General features: G+C 59.1%; 1 protein-coding gene across 2 annotated transcripts in view; it reads left to right on the top strand.

Annotated features, from left to right (window-relative positions):
* Positions 1–5,305: 5,305 nt before the first annotated feature.
* FAM163B (family with sequence similarity 163 member B) overlaps positions 5,306–25,807 on the top strand; it is a 29,463-nt gene continuing 8,961 nt past the window's right edge. Inside the window, exon 1 of one of the 2 annotated variants that reach the window (XM_061434137.1) lies at positions 5,306–5,618. The gene's annotated coding sequence lies outside the window, so the exon portion shown is untranslated. Of the gene's footprint in view, positions 5,619–7,207; positions 7,553–25,807 lie in introns of those variants that run through there. The other variant, XM_061434136.1, reaches the window with a different exon arrangement.

Genomic DNA, 25,807 nt, shown 5'->3' with positions numbered 1-25,807 from the left:
TGACCCCCTTTCAGATCTGCCTCTGGGTGGTGGGGGGCGGGTGGCCGTGATGGGTCCTGACAGTGGGCAGGCCAAGCTCCTGTGTTCGGTTTCTGTGCCCCGGAGGAGGTCATCGCTGAGGGCCTGGGTGGCGGAGCTCCCCCGGCAGCACGGAGACCGTCCTGGTGGGGGAGGAACAGCTCCCTTGCTGTTACGATGAAAGGTCTCCCACCGCACGCAGACATTAATGTCATGTCCTGACGTGTAAGTGTCAGTCGCGGAAGGGCCGCCGGCTGCATCTTCTATTAGCAGGAGCAGCGTTAGGCCTTCACTACAGCCTGCGCTAATGGAAGCTGACGGGTGACAGGAGAGGCCCTTGCTTCTGGGTGCGCGTCGTCCAAACGGGGAATCTCTGTTCTTATGTCCTTTTTCAAAGCAGGGTAGCAGGGGCCTGCTCGGTGTGCGCTTGGGAGCCGGCACGGTCCCGTCACCGCACAGCCCGGCAGGCACCCCCGTCCCCGAGCCTCAGGCTCTCTGCTGTCAAATGAGTCATGTAAAATGAGAGTTCTCGCCTCCGAGGACTGTCGGGAGGGCTCAGTGATAAGAAGACCCCGCACGTGGTAGCTCTTTGCAGCGCAGTCCTGGGTCCAGCTCCATCCAGTGAGAGGAGCTTGGTCTTCTTGGAAACCTCACCCAGCTCTGAGTTCCCAGATACCGGGGGCTTTGGCTGTGTCTCTGCCTCACCCTCCCAAGGGTACATGGATGGATGGACGGATGGATGGAGGGAGGCACCGCTCGGGTTTGCTCCTGCTGCAGAAAGGTTTGATTGGGAAACAGGATCACATCCCGAGAGCTCTTGTTAAAGCGTCTCAACAAGTAACAAACGTCTGAAATGGAGGAAACAAGACGCCTCCGGGGCCCCGCCTGGGCCCCCACCCTCGGGCGGACTTGTCCTGAGACCCATTTAAGGAGCCTTGAGGGAACCTTGTCAGAGCACCTCAGTCAGTGCCCAGGCTTCCTCGTTCAGCAGCCTTGAAGACTCCTAAAGAATGAATGATCAAGCTTGCTGTCACGTTTTAAAACATTGCGGTAATTAAAAACCACCAGTCATGTCTGTTCAAACAGACGAGGCTGTCTGTTCCAACCAGGGCAACTGGGATCACCCACTCACCACGTGTGGGGAACGCTGGCACGCACACAGCACACCCGCCCACTCCCGACCCCCTGCACGCCTGGTCGCCTAGCCTTCTCGCTCTCACACACTTCGATGCCTCGTTATTCTCCTGGTCACGTCCAGACAGCATCCAATCCAAAGTCCTTGATCTAGGATGGGAGTGCACTCTGCTAGCCCACATCACAAAATAATCCCAGTGTCACAGCATTGCCCATCACGGGAAAAAAAAAATATTTTTAATTATTTGTTCTCTGAATGGACTTGACCCGCAACCTAAATGTAGTGGCATCCGTGAACCTGCCACCAGCCCCGTCACGTAGAATCCGCCAGGAGTGCAGACCGAGGGAGCAAAGCAATTCAATGGGCAGACAGAGGCTAATGTGGCAACTGCCCGAAGGTATGGACAGTTTCCTTAAGGACTTCGGTCATTTGGCCCAAGGCCTGTAACCTTGGAGAACTCACCAGGGGGCCCTTCTTGGTGCCCAAGGTCCACCATCAGCCAAAACAGAGGCTGAGGGAAGTGGGATCCCCTCTGGGCGGCCGTCGGCTGCCCCTTCTGAAAGCTCATGGACTTCCAAGGCTGGAAGCATGCCCTGGGCCAGGTCAGCCAGCCTTCTCCTGCTGTAAGTGATGGCCAGCTGCTGCTCGGACACTTCTGGAGATGGCGAACTCACCCCCTCCTGAAGGTTTCCAAAGAGTTGGAAAGGCTTTGGGCCATTAGTCTCACATCCTGGCAGAAACTTCACTCCTCGAGCGCTCTGCTCTTCTGCAGGACCAAGTTCAGGCCAGAGATTGTAGCTGGGCAAATGCCCTCAGCTCCCAAGAACTTAATTCAGTCCACCCGAACTTGCATGTGCTGTGCGTGCGATGTGGCTGTGAGTAGAAGGCTGAGTCCCCACGGTGAGGTCATGGTCCCTCCCCAGCAGGCTGCCCGGACTTGCACCCAGGAATTGTGTGGCCATCAAGGTCCTGGCTTTACCGTGTCAGCCTCAACTGCCAAGAACCCCATTTGCTTTTAGTGGGAAACACACCTTTGTGAATTGCCACGCGTGATCAACGTGCTGGGATTTTTTTCGACCAACTTGGCCATCTGTTGGCTTTGAGTTCTATCCATGGAGCTCTGCGTCGCGGAAAGATGCTGGAGCCGGGGACATAGTAGCTGCCGTAGACTGAAGTTGCCATGCAACCGAAAAGCAGATTGTAGTGGAAGGAATGCCAGCGGGGTGGTGCCAGGCCGTTCCTCCCGCCCCCGGGCCTGTTTTTGGCCGACCTGAGAGAACTGTGTGTAGCTCTAATCCTTTTTTTTTTTTTTCATGCACGGGAGAAATTGCTATTTAAGGAAATCTGAAGGTGAATTGTTTCTATAAAGTCAGACCAATGAATCCTCATTTCCCCCTATTTTTATTTTTGGAAACGAGGTTTTTGCTTAAAATGAAGCCACGCGTTGGTCACACAAAGAACCAGTTTGGTGGTGATCACGAGGCATGGTTATCTAAATAAAATCCATTCAGTGCAGCCACCTCCTGGCCAGTCGTGTGACCATGGGTAATCCACTTCACCCTCTGCTACCATCTACAGACTGAGGATAAGGTGCCTGCCTTACACGTCAGGGGGGATGTTCAGGCTGGTTTTAATAAAATGGGCTCGGACTGCAGCGTCACAAGCACTAGGAGTGCATCTCTCTGCTCAGCCTGGGAGGAGACCAGGGCTTCAGCAGGTCAAGAGCTCTAGAGCCTGAATCAGCCTCCGAGATTTGCAGCTGCCCAGACCCACGTCTGTGAAATTCCATACAGTGAATGAAAAGCAGGCCTGCGGAGAAGTGGAAGGGCCTGCGAACGGGTTGGTAAGGAGGGTTTGGCACTGACTCTCCTTTTAAAATTCCTGGCACACAGTTGCTAGGATCCAAGAAATCTTGAAAAAAAAAAAAAGAAAGAAAAAGTTGCTCAGCAGTCAAAATGAGGATTTTGACTGGAAATGTTGATTTAAAGGATTCCTATGCCGACTGCTAGGGCGCTGAATGGCTGGCTACTTTGCATCTCTCTCCCGGTTTCCTCTTTCTCTCTCTTTCTCTAACTCCTTATATGGAATTTCTATTCATATTTCCACCTATTTTCCTAGTGTGGGGACAACGTGGAAAATCTGGAAGGAGACTGTTAGGAGCCCATGCTTGACAACTGGTCCAACCCAACTCTAGCCTGCTGCTTTTAAAAGCCTCGATCTTCAGCTGCAAACTTAGGCACCAACAGTATCCATCTCGCTGGGCTGTTGAGAGGAGTAAATGCAGCAATTCAGGACAAGTGTGTAGCTTTTTGTCTAGAGCATAACGATGTTTGTCACGAGATAAGTGCCTGGTGGATGCAGGCACAGCTCACAGTCAATGAATGAATTAAGCACAGCCACTGGTCCCCTGGGAAATGAGGCAGGTGACACTTAATTACCCTGCTTGGAAGGGACAGAGATACTCGCAGGGCAGGCTCCAGCTCTTCTCGTCAGTTAAGAGGAACGAGCTACTTGCCTGGTTTGTTATAAGGAAGCACTCCAGAGTCAAAATTGCTTGAATAACTCTGGAAGATCAGACAGGCACCCCTGCCAGAGCGGCAGGGGCGGGCTGCAGTGGAGTCTGACGCTTGGTTTGTAAGCACTCTCCTCTCGGCCCTGTCTGGCTCCAAGCAAGCTGCATACCCTTCTGTCCTCAGCCCATTTGTAAGGTGGGAGTGGACTCCCTGGAGGTCGCTTTACCTCTCCTGTCTGTTTTCAGTATTCTCATCTCGAGAATGGGCTGAAGTTACATGTTCTTCCTACCAGCGTAGAGCTTCTTATAGAGAACATTAGGGTCAATAAGGGGCTTCCCTGGTAGCTCAGCTGTGAAGAATCTGCCTGCAATGAGGGAGACCTGGGTTGAGAAGACCCCCCTGGAGGAGGGCATGGCTACCCACTCCAGTATTCTGGAGAATTCCATGGACTTATATAGTCCATGGGGTTGCAGAGTCGGACACGACTGAGCGACTTGCACTCTCTCTCTCTCTCTGAGGGTCAATAAGGGCTTCCCAGGCGGTGCTAGTGGTAAAGAACCCTCTGCCAATGCAGGAGACATAAGATGTGTGGGTTTGATCCCTGGGTCAGGAAGATCCCCTGCAGAAGGGAATGGCAACCCACTCCAGCATGCTGGCCTGTAGAATCCCATGGACAGAGGAGCCTGGTGGGCTACAGTCCATGGGGTCGCAGGGAGTCGGACACGACTGAGCGACTTAGAACACACGCAAGAGTCAATAAAGCAAGCGTGCAAACAGTGCTTTCAATGAGCCTGGCATGGTTTTCTGTGCTTATACATTCTAACTCAAAGCCTTTTAAATTCCAGAACTTTCTCAGTTCAGGGTCTCTGTGGTTGCAGCCTCCTCTGGAGTGTCCATGGGGACAGAGGTCACAGAATATTCCGTTCAGGTCAAGAACCTTCCATCTGAAAGTTTTCTCTGGTACCCAGCCCAAAGCTGCCCCACTTTAACTTCTGACTGTTGGTCCTGAGTCTGTGTTTTGAGGTCCCGAGGAAGAAGTCCACTCCCTTCCCCTATGAATGCTCTGAGAGGTGCAAAGACAGCTATCAGGCCCCCAGCACCGGCCAGCCCAGTTCAGGACCAGCACTGCCCCCTTCTCTCACTTGCTCTGTACCTGCTAACCAAGAAAATGGGGGTGGGGGGAAGGGGGAGGAATTGTGATAAAGGCAAGCATTTACTACGCACTCATTGTGCGCCAGGCACCTGGACGAGGTTGAATTTCATTCTCAGACCGACCTTCTAGGCACTGCTCCCAGTCCCATTCTGAAGATAAGAGCCAGAGGGGCACCCCAGTAAGGGACTTGCCCCAAGGTTGCACTCTTGGTAAACAAGCAACTTCGGTCCGGGTCCGAATCTCAGCGCGGTGGAAACGGGGAGCGCAAGGAAAGCAGGCGAAGAGCCAGCGAGCCCCGCAAAGCGCGGCCAGAGTGTGGGGTCACCCCCAGGCCGGCGGGAGGTCGCGAACCCCCGGCCCGGAGCGCACCCGCCGTCAGCACCAGGGACAGCTCCCAGGCCGCTCCCCGCAGCCCCCGACGACGCCGCGCGCGGGGCCGGCGGCGCGCTTCTCGCCCGGCTCGGGCGCGCGCCCTCCCCGCCTGCGCGCGCGCCCCGCGCCCGGGACGCGGCCGGAGCAGCGCGCGTGCGGCTCGCCGGGAGCCAGCCTGGCGTCCGGAGCCGCGGCGCAGCCGGCGCTGGCGAGGGGCTGCCGCCTGGGCACGCAGACGCTTGCCGCGGTCCTCCGGGGCCTCTCCCGCGCCCGCCTCGCCCGCCGGGCCCCAGCAGGCGCCGCAGCCGTGGCCTGGGCATGAGCGGCCGCTACTAGCTGCGCCTGGCCTGGGACGGACGCCGGACCGCCCCGTCACGTGCGCCCAAGTCCTCGGCCAGCCGGGGCCGCGCCGTTCCCATGGTTCAAGGTAAGGGCCGAGCGGGCGCGCGGGTCACGGGGCGCGTGGGCAGAGGAGGCAGGCGGGGAAGCCCAGGCGCAGTGCCTACTTGGTCTGGAGTGCCCACCGCAGCCTGCCCCGGGCTGCCTTGCGCCAGGCTCCTGTCCCGGGCAGCTGCAGGGCCGCTGACACCCGTCCCATCCCTGGCTGCCCTCAAAGTACGCGCCTGTCGAGGAGGTTGTGGACAGAACCGGAGGTGGGCAGCGAGGGCCTGAGGAACAGGCGGGGGCACCCACGGTGCCAAGGGATGCCTCGTCTCCCTCCTGGCGGGGGGATGAGGGATGCTGGAGAGGGAAACTTTCCCAGGGGAGCCTGGGCCCTGTTCTCTCTGCCGCCAGGGGCTGAGCCCTTTGTTTACCTAGATCCGCCTCCTGCGAGACACCCTGCTGGGGCCAGACGTGCGGTGTCACCCATTCAAGGCACTCAACACCCAGGAGAAGAGGGGCATTGGCCCTCCTTGACAGATAAGGAAACCGAGGCTCAGGGAAGTTCAGCCACTGCCCCAAGGTCACACAGCCAGTAAGGGGTAGAGCTGGCCTCAGACACACCCGCCTGCTGCCCGCCTCACTCCCACCTTTGTCTGTCCGATATCTCAGTTGAAGTGGGGGAGGGGAGACCAGTCTGGTATTTGGTTTCTCCAGTCGGGGATGGAAAGACGCTGCGAACACTAAAAATCCTGCCCACCCTCCCAGCTCTGTTGTTTCAACTCACTCCACGTCCCATACTCCCAAGGCCAAGGGCCACCCGGGCATGAGGAATCCTGCCAGTGGGCAGCCCCCCGCAGCTCTGAGACTAGCATCTTGAGGGTCAAGTTCAAGGACCCATCTGGAAAATGAGGGAGCATCCTGGAGGCCGTAGCCCCAGCATGCCCCCTCGCATGCCTGCAAGAAGCTGGCATGGGAGACAAGGAGGGACCCCCCCCACAACGCTCTCCAACCAGGCCAGGCCAGGCTTTTGGGGAAGGATGACTTCCAGGAGCACTGAGGACTTCCAACCCCCCAAAGTTCGGGCTTGCCAGGAAAACGCACGTGCCCATCTTCCCACCCTCCTCCTCCTCCTCGGGGGGCATTGGGTCTCGGTGACCAGGGCTCTTCTTATCTAAGCAGGTGGGTGTGAGTACCTCCTGTGCTGGTAGAGTTTGTTTAGCCCCATGCATGCTGACCACTAGCTTTCTAAAGAGCTTGTGTGCTAGGGGCTTCTGAAACATGCGTCCTGCTCCTGAAGCTGGGGCTCAGGCAGTGTGGGGTTTTCTTCATCCTTTCTTTTATGTGGCAGCGGCCGGCTAGGCACCTGGAGAACAAGAAGAAAAAGACAAAGTAATCCCCATGCCCTGGACCCTGCAGAGCTTCTGTCTCCCCGTGGACTGCATTTCCAAAGGGGCTGAATCCCGGGGATTCACTGGGAAAGCTTGGAAATGGTTTCCTGAAGGGTTTGGGGTCCAAAAAGGACCTCCAGGCTCTCCCAGCCTCGGAGCTCCCAGGATGCACAAGAGTAGGGGTGGGGAGCTCCGGGGAGCCCTGCCGGCCTTCCTGGAGCAAGCAGATGCTCTGCTCCAGGCTCTTGCCCACAGAAGGATTGCCGCTGCTCCATCTTCGCCTCTCTAGCGTGGGGAGGGGAGAACATGCCCACCCCAGAGCTCCCGTCCAGCCTCCAAGGCTTTGAGCCCCCAGACACCACGATACGTCAGCACGACAAAGTGGATGAGGGCACTGGGCGGGGAAAGACAGCCACAGCTGGAGGAGCCGGGGTTTCTCTGCCCAGTTCTGTCCACCTTTCTGGGTGACCTTGGACAAGTCGCGCTCTCTCCAGACCTTGGTTTCCCATCTGTGAAATGATGGGGTGAATCACGTCACGTCCCCCATGGGCCATTGCAAGTCTGTTCATCGCAGCCCCAAATGGAGCAGGTAAGGCTGGCTGGGAGGAGTCGAAGTCTTAGAGGAGTTCAGTGGGGTTTTGAAATCTCAGGGCTGGCCTGGGGCCAATCCCACCAACGCCATTTCCCTCTCAAGTGAGGACCCCAGTCCTGCATGTCTGGGGGCTGGTTCAAAGTCACCGACTCCCGGCGCTGATTCTGGGCAAGCCAGGTGGTGTGTCCGGCCGGGAGGCTACGGAGCCCTGGGACTCATTCCTGCAGACAAGCCTCTGGGCTCCAGCCACACGGGCTGGCTCTACGGAGTGATGGCAGCGGGAGCCCAGAGGAGTGATTACAGCGGGAGAGGGGGCAGATGGGGCTGCAGGAGAGCTTCATTACATCTCAGTAAATCATCTCTGACTTGAGGCTTGCCAGGCGGGAGGCAAGGCAGAGTGGCAGCCGGCCCTTGTCCGGTCCTCCACGGCAGCCCCCAGCCTGTCCCTGTCCCTGGAGCAGCAGGTCCACATCTGTGCATCAGGGAAAAGGCAATTCCCATGGCAGAGAGAGTGGATTCCAGGCTGCTCTGGGCAAATCACTCGGCCTCGTCATGTGCAAAAAAGGGGGTGCTCCTGCCTCCGCCCCCACCCCAGCACATGGGGGGTAACTGAGAGTCCCGGCCGCGTCACTGGTGCCCGGAGCCTAGTCCAGGGTCGGCCCCGCTGAGGCCACGCGGCTGGGCTTCTCCGCCTGGCTCTGCTGCCCTCCTCGGCACTGGCTTTCTTTGCTGTATCTCAGTCCCTTTGGATTTGCTCCAGAGGGGATTTGACAAGCCCAGCATCTTCGGGTTGCCAGCTTCTCTCCTTGCACTATGTAGCAGAAAGGCTCCTGGGTGCCCAGCTGGCGCCTGTTTGTCTTTGCAAAGCTCTTTGTTCCTTTTGGAATCAGGTCCCCTCCCCACAGAGGCTCACGGTGGCGAACCTCCCCCACCCGCTTCCTGGGGGAGTCCGAGGGTGGAGGTGATGATGGAGGGACTGCAGGAGGAAACCCAGGTGGATGGGCCAGCCTGCCCTGGGCAGAGGGTGAGCAAGAGCCCCGAACTCAGACCGAGGCGTGAGTTCCAGGCCCAGTGCTGCTGCGCCCCCGTTGTGAAGTGGGGACTGTGGCCCCTAATTCCCTGGGAGCCTTGGAGGATTAAATAAACAGTCCTGGTGAGAGCCCTGGGATTGGAAGTGGGGAGCAGGTGGGAGGTCAGATCAGGCAAGGCTTGTGAGCCCAGCTCTGTGGGTGGGCTTTCTCCAAGGTCTCCAGGAACCACAGGTGGGAAGAGCCTTGGGAGGACCCCAGGCAGATCTGGCTCTCAGGGGCGCAGTGTGGAGGATTCCCAGGAGGGGGTGAGGCTGGAGGCAGGGAGGCTTGGGAGGAGACTGCAGCATTCAGCCAGAGGAAAGCAGTAGCAGCCTGGGCCAGGAGAGTGAGAGGCGGGCAGGCGCCAGGCTCAGCTTTCCCAGATGGCAGAGGTGAGAGAGGGCTGGACCAGCCCAGAGGCCCAAGTGGGGCTGATCAGGGGCCTGGGCAGTGGCTCAGCTCAAGCCAGGCTCTTGGAGCTGCAGCCTGGCCTGCCACGCCCCCCAGCCACGAGGACAGGTGGACAGTGTGGCCCGGTAGGCACGAGCGCAGCCTTCGGGGCTGACTGGAACTGTGTCTTCAGTGGAGTTGCTTAGCCTCTCTGGACCCCAGGCTCTCCATTCACAAAACGGCAATAATAACGTCCAGTCCATACGCTGCTGTGTGCTAGCAAGAACCTTTCTTCCCAGCCGGGTCTACCCCGGGGCAGCTCCTGCTGGTGGTCACGTCCGGGCTTGGCCACAGGCTTACCTCGTGGCTGAGAAGCGGGCAGACTCCACACTGGGACCACATGGTTCCCTGACTATCACCTGCGTCTTGATTCTACCCGACCAGGTGCGTGGTCTCTGCAGGCAGCCGTAATGGCAGAGGTGGCCCCTGGGGGCACTCCCAGGCCGGTTCTGTCTGGCAGCTGGGCCTCTGTGCAGGCCCTGGGTCCCTGGAGAACTGTCTTCTCTCTGTGACTATTATTACCACTATTTGCAGTATTTAGTTCCACATACCATCCACAAGCATGGGCTTCCTGGGTGGCTCAGAGGCGAAGAGTCCACCTGCCAAGCAGGAGATGCAGGAGACCCAGGTTCGATCCCTGGCTTGGGAAGATCCCTTCTCTAGGAAGACCTAGTGACTAAGTAAGGACAACGGCCACCGTCCAAGCATCAGCTGGAGCAGTGGTCCTCCGCAGACCAGCAGCTTCAGCATCCCTGGGGGCTGGCTGGGAAGTCAGGTCCTCAGGCCCCCTCCAGACCTGCTGTAGAACTCTGGTGCTCAGCAATGTTTGAGACACACTGTTGTGGAAAGCATACTCTGCGCCAGAACAGAAAAAGGACTGTGCCTGCAGAAAGCTCTTGTAGGTGATGGTCTACCTTATGCTCTTCACGCTATTAATGAACATATATTCATTGTAATCTACATTAAAGAGTTTTTTAAATAGAATAAATGCATGCCTGCTGTTAAGCCATCCAGCTTTGTGACAAAGTAAAGGCACGGTTCCGGCTGCAGCCCGCACACCTGAGCTGGGCCGTCAGCATCGCTGCAGCCACGCTGGGCGTCCCCAGGGGCTCCTCTGCCTCCCTTGTCGTTTTATTGGCTGGTCTGGAACATCTTCCCACGCCAGCACCCCTTTCTCTCGTCGAGTTACCGGGATGCTTCTTAGTTAGCAGGCTTTCGTCTCTGTTGTGTAGTTTGTACAGACTGGTTCAGTAATGCCCACAGGAAGTGGCTTGGGGCGGGAGGGAGGCACGGCCTCAGGTGAGGGATGTGCATGCATTGAATGTCTGACAGGGCAAGGGCAGTTCCCGATGGATTGTACCCTGGGCGGGCACTGCCCGGGTTCAGAGGAAGGCACCCTGCGAGCTGGGGCAGTCAGGGAAGGCTTCCTGGAGGTGGGATTCAAGCTAAGCCCTGAGAGATGAGCATGGAGTGGACAGGAGCACGCACGCTGGAGAGATGGCGCGTTTCTGCCATCCCTCGGATGTGGGGGCGCGTCTGTTGGTTTTGGCTGGTATCGGGGGACCCACTGAAGATGCTCTGGGTTTCCTCACCTCTCTGCTCCCCTTGAGAACCACCTGGGCTCCTTCCTGGGGATCTCCCTGGCTCGAAGCACTTGAGAATGTGCTGTGATTGAAGTTGGTTTCCCCACCCACGGCCCCCTCTCTCATCCTCTGGTCTCTGCCGGGCTTGAAAAGGCGCACGCGCACACGCTCGCGCACACACACCCACACACACACACACACACACACCCTGCCCCTGGGCTGAGGGCACTCTGCTGCAGTAAATGAAGGACCCACTGCTGCGCCCCCGCCCCCGGCCCCGCTGCGGCAGCTGGGTTTGCAGTTGCTGCCGATGCACCCCGAGCGTTAATGCCTGTTGTTTTGCCAAGTGTGGGAGGAGGCAGGAAAGCCTGGGGCTGCGGCGGGGACCTTGGGGGTGTGTTTGACCCAGCGGAGGAGCGGGGTGGCCCGAGAAGCATCGTTAGTTTATCTGGAACGCTGTCCTGGGCCTCACCTTGAAGGTGGAAAGGTCATATTTACATCCTGTTTTCCAAATTCTTCCACTTGGCTTTGGCAAATGTGCCCACACTCCGTCCATTTAGGGGCTCTCTTCAGACAAAATTAAAACGCTCACTTTTCCAGTTCAATGGCGAGCCCTGGATCCTTTCTCTGCAGGGGGCCCTCCCCCCCACCACCGGCACCAGCCACTGCTCCCAGAGCCCAGCAGAGCCGCTGGCTTAGAGAAGCACCCACATGGAGATCCAGGAACCAGGTGTCTTTTCCTGTCGGGGGCTCCCCCTGAAACACCACAAAGCCAACCATGGCTCTGAGAGGGCCGACCCCAAGATGCGATGATCCAATCCTGGCTTGAAGGAAGACAGTGAAAAGAGTCCGTTTCACCACAGAAAAGGCAGCCACTCTTGTAACTTTGTGAGCGTCTGGTATTTACCTGTGTTTGGGGTTTGTTTGGTTAAAGTGCTCATTATGCAGAAGGCTCCTGGCTCAGTGCAAACCTGTTTACAAAATGAAAAACATAGTCAACTTTAATTGTACTTCATGGAACTTCTCACACGAGAGAGTTCCCCCTAACTACTAAACAGATTTCTCTTCCCCAAAAATATTTTGTTTTACAACGCTGCGTCTTGAACAATCACTTTCACGGTGGCTTTGGCTTCCCTGGTGTTTCAGATGGTAAGGAATCTGCCTGCAAGGCAGGAGACCCAGGTTCGATCCCTGGGTCGGGAAGATCCCCTGGAGGAGGGCACGGCAACCCACTCCAGTGTTCTTGCCTGGAGAATGCCACGGGCAGAGGGGCCTGGCGGGCTACAGTCCACGGGGACTGAGCAGATGCGACTGAGCGACTAACACTTTACCACCGCTGGGCTGTGTCTGGTTTTGCTGTCTGCCCTCTGCGTCGGTGCATTTAGACATCAGGATGAGGGAAGGTGAGGCAAGGAGGAGGGCGTGGGATGGGGATGGACAGGGACCGGCAGGGTCGCAGGTGCAGTGGGAAGCTCAGAACAGGCCCGGGCTTGGGACCCGGCCCACGCTCCTCCCGCTGGTGACCTCAGGTGTGTGATTGAACCTCTCTGGTCCCTACAGACGGGGCAGTCATCCGCCTCTCACAGTGAGGGCTCGTCGTCACCCACCTGAGACCCCGCGTGCCAGAGGAGCGTGACACATGCAGCCTGGTGCTGGGCTCTGGGGTCTCTGGCTCTGGTGGGCGGGGCTGGAGCTCAGGTTCTCTGTGGTCGCGTGTGTTGGTACCCCGTGTTTATGTTCATTCGTCTCTGACTGTTTGCAACCCCCGGGACTGGAGCCCGCCAGGCTCCTCTGTCCACGGGATTCTCCAGGCAAGAACACTGGAGTGGGTTGCCATTCCCTTCTCCAGGGGATCTTCCCGACCCAGGGATTGAAATCGCGTCTCCTGTGTCTCCGGCATTGGCAGGCAGGTTCTTTACCACTGCGCCACCTTGAAAGCCGTCCTTGCTGAGGCCAGCTCCCAGACGCCTGGTACAGTCCAGGGGCCCTGCAAGGGACAGACCCTGCCAGCCCCCACTCCCAGCCTCATCACTGACATCCCTTGCCGCACTTACTTCCATTCTGGAACGTTTGAGACCCTTGTCCCTAGGGGTCCTCCTGCCTCTTCGCCTCCCTGCCTGAAAGGTCCCTGATGGTTGGCACAGGTCTGCCTGTTAGGGAAGCGACCTTGACCTCATGCCACCTCCCGAGGAGGTCAGGTCCAGGACACGCTCTCGGCCGGTGAGCACCCGGCTCTGCAGCTTGTGGCCCCTGGCCTCCTTCCGTCTACGGCCCAGGAGCCCGTCAAGAATGGTACCTGTCGGTCTGGCTCACCGGGGAGCCCAGAGCTGGCACCCAAGTGGGGCACTTACAGGTTTTGTTGGGTGGCTGGATGTTTCTGTGCCATTCTCAAGGTCAAGGTCAGCCGCACCTGCTGGGGACAGGAGGGAGCACTGGCCTCTGCCAACTTTCCCTGGACTGAGGACCACCCCCTCCCCCGACATCTCAAGTCAGAAGCAACACCATCCAAGCCTGTTCGGGGAAGCAAGGCTTCAGAACATACAGAGATAGGAAGTCAGCCCACCTGGCAGGAGGTCAGCCAGCACCCGGGGTTGTTCCAAGCAGCGCCCACCGCCCTCCAGCGGCAGAAGCGTGATCGTCAGACGAGGTGCTGCTTGACGGCTCCGGACTCACGGCCTCACTAGGTGGGGCCTCGGCTCCTGGCCAGGCCTTGGGGGTTAATGCCACTCTTCCTGACAGCGACTCCTGATTTTGAAAAAAAAATCATTTAATCTGCAAGACGGGCCCTTTCAACAACACGCCTACACTCACTTAAAAATGGCTGAGCCCAATTTTTTTTTAAGGGAAAATGGATGTAAACAGATTGCTTCGAACAGAGTCTTCGCTGGTGCCTGGGCCAGGGAAGACTGCCCAGGGCATCTGAGTGGCCCCCAGAAGTGGAAAAGGGGGTTGCTGAGTTGGCTGCAGTGGCCGAGGGTGGAAGAGGGCTTGCGGCAAGTTTGCAGCTGTGGTGCTGGCAGGCCCGGTGGGCAGTGGAGCTTCATAAACCATCAGACGAATGAAGAGGCGAGTGAGTGGGCACGGGGTGAGGATGGACCGGGGGCTGACTGCTGCCCTATGAGGCCTCTGTCCCCAGGGTGGGGGCGCACAGGCCGGGGGGCCTTCTTCAGGGGCCCCCCTGGCTTGTACTTGGAGAGAACCAGCAGTGACTCCAGGTAGGAACAGAAAGCTTAGCATTTGACTGAGCATCAGAGGTGGTCCTGCCCTCCTCTGCCCCACTAGGGAGAATTGGAGATCCAACACCTCGGGTTGACCACCTTGGATGAATTGTGATTTCAAGAGAAGAAAAGTTCCCGTACTGTTCACGGAGCAGGTGATTAGGCCAGGTAACGTCCAAAGGCCCTTCTGAACCTAGGAGGAGACGGGGGATTCCGCTTCTCGGCATCTGTGGCCCAGGCATTCTGATTTTCTAAGACTACAGGACATGGGTGCTTGGGTCCCGGGAGTCCCTGATTCCACCACCTCAGAGCAGCCTCTTTGCACCTGCTCCACGGGTCCCCTGGCTGCCCACCCACCCTTCACCCTCTGCCCCCCCCTTTCCCTTCCCCACACCCACTGCAGACCCTCCCTGAAGCCACAAGGCAGACGCTGAGCCTGACTTAAATGAGCTGCACTGGTCAGAGACAAGGGCCGGGGTCCAGGGGGCTTTCCGTGGCAGGTGCCAGGTCCCCTGAACTTAAGGGGTGTATCCAGACAGAGTGGTGGAGACACCGGCCCCCAGAGTGAGACGGTCCTGCCTGTGTCTTCGGAAAAACCCGGTGGCTTGATTTTCCTTTGCCTCTGCTCATCTGCTCTTCAATCGCATTAGCACCGCACACACAGACCTGCACAGATGTGCACACGAAACCTACACACACGTGTATGGCATACGCAGGCAGATACACACATGCACACACACATACAAACACATACACATGTGCCTGCCCCACCCCCCATACACACACACGCAGCTCCAGGGCAGGTGGCCCGGCCTGGGTTCAGCAGGAAGGGCTGGCCCTGGCCCCTCTGTCTGCTCTGGGTGGTCTCCAGCGGGGGTGGGAATTTCAGGGCCACGCCGGGTATGCCGGGCGGGAGTTCACAAGTGCACCAGCAGCCCAGGCCTTCATCTCACTGACTGTGGTTTCCTGGATGGCCCTGGTCCCTGGTCCTCAGTGCCCACCTGTAGGGAGGATGGCATGCTGTCTTCCGAGCCCACAGGGCTGCTGGTGCTTCGGGGATTCCCTCCCTGAAAAGCCAGCTTACACTGGAGAGAGCCGTAAAGTCACGGGTGCTGTTCTAATTAGCCACCAGAATCCGTGCCGGCCAGTGGGTGGGTGGGGGTGGGGGGCACGGGGGAGGGACAGGGACCTCCTGGCTTGCTTTCTGCCCTCCTCGCTGCCTCCAGCCCAGCAGCCAGGCGCCTGGTTCCTGGGCCAAAATTAATTGTACAAGTGCCCTTATCAACTGGGTTAAAGGGAGCCCCACCTCCTCACCTCGGTGCGTACGGCTTGCAACGGTAGCCATGGAAACTGCCTGTAACCTTGTGAACAGCTAAAATTTATATATTTTTTGGTTGGTTGTTTTTAAAAACATTATGCAGATTTCCTTTGTGCTGTCACACACCTGTGGGGATAATGAGGGGAGTGCAGAGCACGAGGTCGTCATGCCAGCGTGCCTCCACCCACCTCCTCCTTGCTCACTTGGCAGGGCCCGGGTCCCAGAAGGCAGGGTCCCCAGTGGGGTGAGCCCCTGAAGGGCCACTGCTCCTTTCACCTGGGCCTCCCCCAAGACAAGCCACACTCCACCTGGCCTCCCCAAAAGCAGGGAACTTCCCACGTGGCTCCCCCCCACTGCTCAGGTAGGGTCACTGGGAACCCAAACCCAGCAAGAAAATGAGACTCCTCCAGCAGCAGGTCCAGACAGCGTGTGCAGTCTGGCAAGGAGCTGAGCTGTGGGCCCTGCCCTACAGGGCTTTCTAGTCAAGAAGAGGAGACAGTGCTCATATTGTCCTTTATTTCACCTTAACGTCAGAAGGGTGTTCTGCTGGGTAGAGCATTCTAGGTTGGTGTGCCTTCTTTGAAGATGCTACCCACTGTCTCCTGGCTTTCATCATTTCCAGCGCAAAGTCGGCCGTCCTTCTTGCCTGTATCCCACCGCCTGTGCCCTTTCCTCTCAGATTTTGTCCTCATCCCTGGTTTTAAGGAGTTTGATTTGTTCCTGGTGCTGTTCTCTTCGTGGTTCTTGTGTTTGTGCTTCTGAGTGTTTGGATCTGTGGGTCCATAGGTTTTCACCCACTTTGGAAATGTTTCATCCAGGACTACTTCTGATCATCTTTTCTGCATCCTCCTTCCTTTAGGATTTCCAGTTACACATCGATGAGGTCACTTGAAGTTTCCCACGTCTCACTGAGGCTCTGTTCACTTATTTGCATTTTGTCTTTTCTCTCTCTGTGTTCATTCTGGATACGTTCTATCGCCGTCTCCAAGTTCATGGATCTTCTCTTCTGCACTAAGTGAACCAGTGTATTTCTCATCTTAGACGTCGTGTCTTTTTTTATCTCTAGAAATTTGATTTCGTTCTTTTTAACATCTTCTATGTTTCTACTTAACGTGTCCAATTTTTTCTCTAGTGTTTCAACATGTGGGCGACAGTTACGATAACTATTTTAATGTTCTTGTCTCCTAATTCTATCATCTGTGCCATTTCTGGGTTAGTTCCGGTTGATTTTTCCCTTCCGTGTGGATTGTATCTGTTTTTATCTGCATGCCGAGGAATTTTTTACTTGATGCTAACCTTGTGTATTTTACCTTGTCGGGTGCTACATCCCCTGTATATGTTTGTGAGCTTTGTTCTGGGGTTTGGTTGTTACTTGAAAACAGCTGGTTTCAGCCCTAGCTGTTATGCTTTGGGAGGCAGGAACAAAGCACATTTAGTCAAAGCCCTCTGAATTTTCTAACCAATGCTCCAGGAATTATGAAGTTTTCCTCTCTGATAGGAGCAGGAACTATTCCCAGACCTGTGTGAGCTTCCAGTATTGTTCCCTAGAATCTTTTCAAATGGTTCTTTCTCTTAAAAAAAAAAGTTTCTTTCTCTGACCTCAGGGAGTTTCACCCACATAGCTGTGCTGACTGGTATGTAGCTGAGTAATCAAGGGGACCCTCTGCACAGATTCATGGTTCTATGTAGCTCCTCCTGCCTAAGACCCTGCCGTGTGCAGTAGCATCACTCAGCTTCCTTGGAGTCAGCTCTCTCTCCCCAACTCAGGGGGACCACCAGGCCCCACCTGGATTCCCCTGCCCTGCAGCCTGGAGACTCATCAGGTGGGGAGCCTGGACACTCTCACCAGGTGGGGAGCCTGGACAGTCTCACCAGGTGGGGAGCCTGGAGACTCACCAGGTGGGGAGCCTGGACACTCTCACCAGGTGGGGAGCCTGGACACTCTCACCAGGTGGGGAGCCTGGACACTCACCAGGTGGGGAGCCTGGACACTCTCACCAGGTGGGGAGCCTGGACACTCTCACCAGGTGGGGAGCCTGGACACTCTCACCAGGTGGGGAGCCTGTTCAGTCTGGACTGTCCTCATTCCTTGCCCATCTCTTGAGGATGGGCCTTCATCGCCTGATGCCGGTGCCTTGGGAACCATTGTTTCATAGATTTTGTCCTGGATACTTAGTTGTTTCAGGCCATAGGGTAAATCTCAGCCCAGTTCCTCCATCTTGGCCAGGACCCTGATTAGCCAAGGCTGCTCCTCAGGATGTAGGTTAGTGCTCCCAATTATGAGGGGAGTCTCAGTATCACCCCCACTTGGTCAGTGAGCACGCCGAGACACAGAGGAGTTAAGCAGCTTACCCAGGGTGATGCCGAGCCTGGAGGCAAGTCCTGGGCCGTACCATGCTGCCTCTCACAGACAGGAGCACTGCAGACTCAGTGGTTCCCCATCATGCAGACACCCAGGCCTGAAGCCTCGGGGTCCCCAGGACTCCCCCCCACCGCCCCCCCATCCTGCCTCCCAGTCACCCCCTTCTCTCTGTCTCCACCCCTCTTGTCATCTGAAGCCTATGCTAGCCTCCAGGTGGCCCCTCCCACCCTGCCTCTGTGCCCAGCCACCCACCCCACAGCCACAGAGTTTTTAAAAAGCAGAACTGACCTGGTGACTGTCCTTGTCAACACCCTCCCGAGCCTTCCCGCTGGATTCACTCATTCATTCATCACTTAACTGAGGTGATACGAGCCACTGTTCTGGGCACCAGGATACAGCAAGAAGCAGAACAGACAGAGCCCCTGTCCTCAGTGACTCAGATTCCTGGGAGAAGAGACAGACAATGAATGAATGTATCATGTGTAAAGGGGTAAGGGCTGTAAGGACGAGCCTCTTGGGGTACGGGAGCCATGGTGGGGAGGGAGGTTATTTTGGACAGATGGTCACAGAAGGTCTCTCAGGAGGAGAAATTTGAGCAGAGACCTGCGTGCAATGAGGGGAAGAGCCACACAGCCTATGAGAGCAGGGCATTGTAGGCAGAGAGGGCAGTGTGCAGAGGCTCCGCGGCCACCGTGGGCCTGGCGCGAGACAGAGCAGGCCCGGGGAGCAGGCAAGCAGGGAACTCGGGCCCAGAGGGGTGGGTGGGGAGGCGGAGCCCCAGGGATGCAGCAAAAAAGCACTCAAAACACAGAGGGGATGCAGTCAGCAGGGCTCTGTCAAGAATCCCTGCATCTCAGGCCAGGCTCGGGGCTCCCCAGAAGTCCTGCTCCCTGAGGACCAGGAGGAGGCTGGCACCCTGGTCCTGTTCCCTGCCGTGACCTCCACACAGCACAGGCTGGCACACTGCCCACACCCCACAGATGCTCGTGGAGACTGGCATGAACATCTTGTTCTGAAGATGAGGACACGATGCCCGTGGTCGCCCTGGCACTAGGGCGAGGAGCCTGGATTCACCCCCAGGTCTGTCTGACTCCCAGACAGACCAGGGCTGTCGCCTCCCCGGAAGTCTGCGCTGACCGTGACCTCTGCTCTGAACCATCTCACTCTCATCCCCAGGTGCCTCTGTTCCCCAGAGCACAAGGCAGCCCCTCCCGTCCTGGAGTCAGGACACGGGGACTGGCTGTCGATGCTGGGCTGGGTGTTTGTTCAATCACTGTGCGATGCCAGAGGCGGCCGGCGTTTCTGTAAAAGTCTCGTCCCTCCAGCTTGGCCCCGAGTTCTGCCTGTCACTGACCTTAAGCGAGTGTCATTCTCTCCTTGAGCCTCAGTTTCCTCATCTGTAAAATGGAGTCAATTATTCTGACTCCAGGGACAACGTGTGTGTGTGTGCTCAGTCACTTGGGGCGTGGCCAACTCCTTGTGACCCCAGGGACTATATTCTACCAGAGTCCTCTGTCCATGAGATTTTTCCCAGCAAGAATAGTGGAGTGGGTTGCCACACCCTCCTCCAGGGGACCTTCCAGACCCAGGGATTGAACACATGTCCTCTGCATCTCCTGCACTGCAGGCAGATTCTTTCCCACTGAGCCACCGGGGAAGCCAAGGATGATGGTGAGGCTTAAAGGATGTGACCTGCGCTGTCTCCCTGGAGCACCAGCAGTGCAGGCACTGTCCCCGTATGCTTTCGCAGATGGTAAACTGAGGCTCTGGTGCAGTGAGGCTTTCCTGATGCCATAGAGCAGGCCAGGAGCAGAAGCAGATGTGGTCAGGGCCTCCTGGGCTCAGCAGCCTCAGTCTCCCTCCTCTGCTCACCCCTCTGGCATGAGCCCTTCACAGCCGGCTTGAGCCTCTTCCCGGAAATGCATCAATGGCTCCAAAGTTTCCATCTGCCTCCTCCAGTGCTTAGCTGCCAGGGGCTCTACTGTGACCAGTGACTCAGTGCACAGGGGCACAGACAGCGCCTGCTGTTTACTGGAGCCTGTGCGTCAAGGGCAGGCTGACAGTGCGGGGGCTCCCAGGGCCTTGCGGGGACTGGCGGGAAGGCGGCGGCTCAGGACGAAAGCACAGGGTATGCAGAGCACAGCTGGGTGCACAGAGGGCCAGGCTTCCTGCAGATGGGGAGACCTGGGCATCAGCCGGCAGGGTCAGAAGGAATCGGCCGCCTGGAAGGAAGCGGGCAGCGGTCCCAGAGGTGTCCCAAGCCAAGGGGCTGTGGGGCAAAGACAGGCCTGTGCCCCCACAGCGCAGAGGCAGGGCATCCAGGCTGGCCCTAGGGAAGTGGCTTTATTCAGAGCCAACTGGGAGCCACTGCGAGTCCAGCCGTGCTCTGGGGCCCATCCTTCAGGACAGAAGTCCTCCAAGCGAGCTCCCTGGTCCAGCAGCAGCAGCAGCCCCCGGGCATGCTCAGCCCACCTGGACCTCTGAGCACAAGCTTCCAGAGGAATCCCTGCAGCCCACAGCCCCCCAGGGGAAGCCAGTGTGGCCTAAGGTGAGAATCTCCAATTTGAAGGGAGCCCTCAAGGGGGCAGGCACTGGCTGGGGAGCCAGTCTGGCCCAGGGTCCAGGAGGCAGGAGGGAAGGGGGTGTGATGGAGCGCTGAAGCCTGGTGTTGTCTCAGGGCCATTCCTACCTCTGACTCACCCAGGCAGACAGTGCCCTGAGGTTAGGCCTGGGTTGTGGGGGGGCTCCCCAAGCCACAGTGGTACTGCTCTGTTGACCCTTGGGCACCCATGGGCCCCTCACGGAGAGGGGAGGTCTCAGAAGTTGGGGTCAGCGCCAGTACATAATAGACAACAGACATGTCAAAGGAACTCAGGCAAGTGGCCAGGACCAGCCGCAGTGTGGGTGGGAGGCTCATGCAGGTGGGGGTGGCCAGTTCACTTGGATGCCTTAGCGATCTGGTGGTGGTGGGGGGTCATGTCACTGTGGCCCCCTCAGGCCTGGGCAGTGGCCAGCTCTGTAGACAGGGGAAGGACCCCAGGCAGGCAGGCCCCCCAACCTTGGGCTCACGGTCACGCCTGGCCCCGAAACCCTGCCCTGCGGTGCCCAGGACAGCGGTGCAGCCGCGGGGTCGGAAGCCCAGCCTGCCATGGGTGGGCAGTCCTGGATCACCGGGGACAGGTGCCCTGCGGAGTCTCTGAGCCTCTGTTTGCCCCCCGGGGTCTGGCTGAGTCACGAGGGTTTTGTGGATCCCAGGGCTGAGCTGCAGTCCTGGGCCAGGGCCGAATTGGGTCCTGCTTGTGCCCTGGGCAGACCTGGACACGCCGTGTCTGTTCCTCGCCCGTGCTAAGAGCTCCTGTGAGGGCAAAGTGAAATGCGGCAGGCAGAGCCCTTGCCAGGCGCTTATATTTCATACATGCTTAGTGATCAGAGCTCTGGCGGTCCCAGGAGCCCTGGCCGGGGCGCCCTCCTGCACAGCCACCCAGCCCTGAGCTGGTTCCGGGGACTGTGCCCAGGTCTTAGATGAGGAAAGTAAAAACAAAGTTGTCTGGCAGCAGAACCCAGCTTCTGCACATGGTTACTTTAAGGGAGAGGAAAAGCCTGCCGCTGAGCTGGGGTTCCCTTGGGGGTCTCAAACCACCCTCCCAGGAAGCCCCTGAATGGGGCACCCCAGTGCCTTTCTCCTGACTGGGACCCCCACCCTCCGTGCCCTGACCTGGCCTGAAGTGCCCACCATGTCTACCATCCCCTCCACCTGCCCAGGACACGCTGGGGGCGGCCGTGCCAGAGCTGGGGGCCGCAGGGCTGAGAGCCCATCCCTCGCTTTCGCACATTCAGGGCCTGCTCAGCCAAGCCGTGCCAAACGGACCCTGACTCAATTCAGTCCGTCTGCCGCGCGGAGCCATCTCTGTGTCCTTGGGAGGCCCTGCCCCCCGGTGGCAGATGGACTGCCAGGTCCCTGCCTTCAAGGGGCTTCCATTCGGAGGGGGGCCAGGAGACACATGTGCCACCCATAGGCAGGCAGGGGTGGGCTGGGCGAAGGGGGGACCAGACAAGACACTGACCTGGGGCAGTGCACGCAGGCTCAGCCCTGCTCCCTGCCTCAAACCGTGTGAGCTGTGTCTCGCTCTGTTTCCTTGTTGGCCAAGGGGACCATGACAACCCTGCTCAGACCCTCGTAGGGATTCAGGATGCTGGTCACGGGTGTAGTGCCCGGCCTGGCACAGAGGAGGTTTTCAGGACAGGACCCTGTGCTTACTGCTACTGTGAGGCCCAGGGGAGCCACCCAGGGTGTCAGAGGGACGCCAGGACCTGCCCAGACTTAGGCTCAGGAGCCCCAAGGGGGTGGCATGGGCAGGAATGCCAGGTCCTGGACGCTCCCGCAGCCTCTCTGCTGTGTTAGTGTCGCTGACATCAACAGCTGGGGGGCTCACCAGAGAGATGGGCCTGAACTGTGAGCGTCTCCACAGCATGCAGACTCTCTCAGGCCACGAGAAGGGCAGGCGGGTGAGGTCTGGGTGCTGCTGAGCTCAACGTCCAGCTAGGGGCCTCACCCTCCTCCCCCCCACCCCCCGCCCGATTCCTGCTGCCACCTGGGGGCCCAGAGACACAGTTCAGGGTCGCTGGCCTGTGGCCCTCCCTCTGTGCAGATGTCAGGGTGACCCTGAGCCAGGCTCCCCCTCTGGGGGCACAGCCAGCCGTTGGCACGGTGAGCAGGCGGCGATGTGTTCACAGCCTTTCACACCCCCAGGCCGGCCCCCAGGGAGCCAGGGGTCCAGCTTCCTTTGACCGCAGTCCTCAGCACGTGCACCCTGAATTTCTGCTCCTCTGGATGAGCTGGGCAGTGGGGGGAGGCAGGGGCTCCGGGCTGGACAGCAGCAATCACAACTCAGGCTTTAATTTTGCAGTAGATTCTGAACGCCGGCCTCACAAGAGGACCCTCTAGGCCAGGCCTCCCACCAGGACGACTAGGCACCGCCCCCCCCCCGGCACCACCCACTGTCCCAAAGGACAGGGAGACCCCGGGCAGTGTTGGCGCAGCTCCTTAACGGAGGCCAGGAGGGGCTTCTCCTGCTGCTCCCTGGGGACAGTGCCCACATGGGGACCATGCCAGAGGGGCCAGGAAGGCCACCCAGCTGGGGGTGCCCAGGCAGTGGGGAAGCCGGGCCACCCGGCCCACTCATGTGTGGCAAACCCCTGCTGCCCACAGTTCCCCAGCCACCAGGCCCTGGGGTCCACCCTGAAGGCTCTCCTCCTGGACTGCAGGGCCACCGGCTTCTTTCCTCAGCTCCAGCTGTATCCCCAGCAGGCGAGCAGGGCCACAAAAACGGGGTGTCCATCTGATTGGGTTTTCCTCTTTCACGGTGGGTTGACTCAGTCCTCCAGCCTCAGTGGACCTCTGGGAAACGCGAGTTGGGTGATTGTGCAGAGAGATGCATCTGAGCCCTGCTTCCCACGTGGCCCGGGAGTAGGGTGTGTCCTGCGGTCCACCCTGGGGGAGCCGGGGGCGAGATCAATGCGCAGGTGCGGTGGTCACCGATGTCCTCCTGAGCCCTGACGATGCTGAGCTGAGACCCGGAGGAGTGGCTCCCCATGGCACCCCAGTCTCCCTCCCCACCCCACTCTGGAGCTCTGCCGGGATCCCACTAGGAAATTCTGGTTCCTCCTGCAGAAGCTCGAGGAGCCTGGCAGATCTTTCATTCACAGTCAGAGCCCCTGAGTCCCTGCCGGGCACCCTGCTCTGGGCTGGGCAGCAGAGCCATGGACCGTGGGCAGGGCCCTGCTCTTGCATTGCTCACCCCAAGAGGCTCTTCAGCAGGGTTTTGGGGAGAGCTTCTGGACGTTCGTGAACCCCAGAAACGGCTGGCAAAATGGGACTGCCCTGTGCTCTTGGGTCCCTGGAGGAGTCCAGACCACAGAGCCAACCAGCCCGAGCCATCCACAGTATTTTCTGGACACCGGTAACCCGGCCCCAACCCACCTGGCAGTACCAAGGCCCGCTGCTGCAGGCATCCTCCAGCCTTGGGACCCAGGGTGGGCACAGGCCCGGCTCACTAGGTCCTGGTGCCCAGCTGGCCCGGGTGCTCTCCAGGCTGGGCTGATCTGGCTGAGGATGGAGCTTGGGGGTGGGGAGGGGGGCGCGGGGGGCCATTCCAGGTGCGGTTGGGCACAGCCTCTCCAGGCTCCAGGCCGCTCCAACCACCCACCCCCACCCCCAGCCAGGCTCTGGGTAAGATCTCCAAGATCGGCCGCAGCGATGCGGAGCGCTTCGCCGTCTATTTATTACCAAACGCAGGAATCTGGGAGCCCGCGGAGCGTGAAATTAGGGCCAAATGTGGAGGAGGTCTAGACAGGAACTCCGGCCACTCCCGGTCGCGGACGGCGGGGCCCTTGGGCTCCCAGGAACCAGACAGATGCTGCGGAGGGAAAGCCCTGGACCAGACACCAGGGCGGGGAGAGGCTGGCGGGGGGCGGCAGACCCGGGTCCCCAGCCATGCTCTGCCCTCTGCCCTCCGCCCCAGCCTTGGCTCCCGGTCTAGAAAGGAGCAGCACCATCGCTGTTTGGTCTAAGGTGCTGCTAGCGAAACAGGCGGATTCCAGGGCCGCACTTAAACCCACTGAGGCCTGGGCCTCTGCAGGCTGCCCAGGGTCTGGTCCCAGAAGTGGCTGGACGGGTTGAGCCGGAGGCCCGGCCAGTGCGGGGGGTGCAGGGCTGGGCTTCTCCTTGGCTCCTGAAAGCGGCAGACTGAACCTTCAGGAGGCACTGCTGTGTGCCCTGCAGCAGGCAGGGCCTGGCGGGCGGGGAGGGGGCGCTGCCTACCAGACAGACTGAGGAGGCTCAGTCCTTGGTCTTCAAGACAGGGAGGGGTGGGATGGAGCTAGGGGAACAGAGAAGAATCGGAGGGTCTGAAACGGGGCGGGCCATGTGGTCCAGATGGCAGCCACGCGGGGGTCTTCTGCCAGGGGAGGGGCTCTGGGGCGGGTGGGGGGAGGCAGGTGGGGGCGTCTAGCTCTGCTGCCAGGCGTTTCCTGCTCCCACCTCCACTCCCTCGTCGTCACACCTGCAGGAGACAACCAGAGCCCGCACAGCGGCGGCTCCCCTGAGACGGGCTGTGGGGAGGGGGCTGTGGCCTGCCCAGCCCCCCTCCACAGACTCCGGGGCTGGGGGTGCCCAGAGGGGGCCCCCCTCTCTCAGCTTGTCCCTGTAAAAGCCGGGGACGGGACCAGGAAGCAAAGCCGTTTATAAAGCTTTAAAACCGTTTATGGTCCCAGGGGGCAGATTAACAATTCAGCGCAATCCTGGCCAAATCGTCTTGGCAGGCAGGCAGGCGTTGCAAAGAGACTTGGGGTGGGGGCGGGGGCCGGAGGAGGCGTGGCAGTGGCGGGCGGCTCCCCCAGGCTGTCACTGGCCCCGTGGCCCCTCGCTGTCCCTCACCTTCCTCTCCCAGCCCGGCCCATCAGATAGCCATCCTTCCGGGATGGCTCAGAAGCCTCCTCTTCCAGAAAGCCCCCCATGGTTCCCCGACACAATAGCACCCCCTGAGCCCCAAAGCTGTCTGCTGGTCTCTGGGGCACTCAGCCGTTCGCTGGGTCAGCCAGTTTCCCCCTAAGCTCCCAGGCGAGTGTGTCAAGCGTTTGCAGCCCTGCAGGGGTTTGCATCCTGATATGCTTGAATCAGCAGCTCCGCGTTTTCACGTTCGTGATCCTGAAACTCGTACATCTCAGTTATCCGGACCCCTCACAGGCAGGGCCAGTTAAGGACGCACACCTAGATTCTTGAGGTCCAGAGCTGACCGGAGTCGGTTCTCTACCTCCTTCTGTACCCACACTACAGAGGAGCCTACGGAGGACTCCGAGGCCCAGAGGGCCGCCTGTGACCCAGGTTCCCCGTGGGCATATGGCAGGGTGCTCCCCAACCTGGCCGCCCGCCCTCGTGGGCAGGACAAGGGCCCTCAGACTGCTCGGTGTCCCGCTGGGCAGAGTCCCCAGCGCAGGAAGAGAGTGGGAAAGTGACAGCTCAGCAAGGCCTGGGCCTTGGGGAAAGGGCCTCTGGCTGCTGTTCTTCCCCTGACTTGCTGCGGGAGGTCCCGAGTGTGCCCCCGCCCCACCCCGCCACTACCCCTGCACTGGCCTTGGTCTCCTCCTACCTCACCCGTTAAACAGAGGTGTGGGACGTGGTCCTTGCAGCACTGGCATCCGAGGTTCTGTGAGTTGCTTTGAGAAGTCCAGGAAGGCTTCCTGGAGGAGGAGG

Source organism: Bos javanicus, chromosome 11 (genome assembly GCF_032452875.1).
Source record: "Bos javanicus breed banteng chromosome 11, ARS-OSU_banteng_1.0, whole genome shotgun sequence".
Lineage (NCBI taxonomy): Eukaryota > Metazoa > Chordata > Mammalia > Artiodactyla > Bovidae > Bos > Bos javanicus.
The sequence above is the reverse complement of the archived record's forward strand: the minus strand, read 5'-3'. Positions and strand labels throughout refer to the sequence as shown.